This window comes from Morone saxatilis, unplaced genomic scaffold, assembly GCF_004916995.1.
Source record: "Morone saxatilis isolate NCDOM2014 unplaced genomic scaffold, NCSU_SB_2.0 Contig16, whole genome shotgun sequence".
NCBI classification, from domain to species: domain Eukaryota; kingdom Metazoa; phylum Chordata; class Actinopteri; family Moronidae; genus Morone; species Morone saxatilis.
The window spans coordinates 18,575,903-18,576,147 of record NW_023339718.1 but is presented as its reverse complement, the minus strand read 5'-3'; the positions used below and the strand labels follow the sequence as shown (position 1 = coordinate 18,576,147).

At 40.8% G+C, this 245-nt stretch overlaps 1 protein-coding gene across 1 annotated transcript in view; it reads right to left on the bottom strand.

Moving 5' to 3' along the window:
- Positions 1-245, bottom strand: part of LOC118325739 (phospholipid-transporting ATPase ID-like) — a 204,037-nt gene that overhangs the window by 25,136 nt on the left and 178,656 nt on the right. The gene's annotated exons all lie outside the window — the stretch shown is intronic.

Genomic DNA, 245 nt, shown 5'->3' with positions numbered 1-245 from the left:
ACACACACACACACAAAACTGTTCAAGTCAAACATCAGCTTTCTCCTGGAAACAGAACATCATCGCTGTTAAAGTGAGAATGACTGAGCGCCCGCCAGCTGCCATTAGGGCATTTTCCATAATGTACTCTATGAGGTAATCATTCAGCCGTACTGCTTTTTAAACCAAGGTTAAAGCAGATTTTAGGTTTTTGTTTTAAAGAAACCCAGTCTGGAAAAGTTTTTGAGGCACAAGTGAATGGTGGT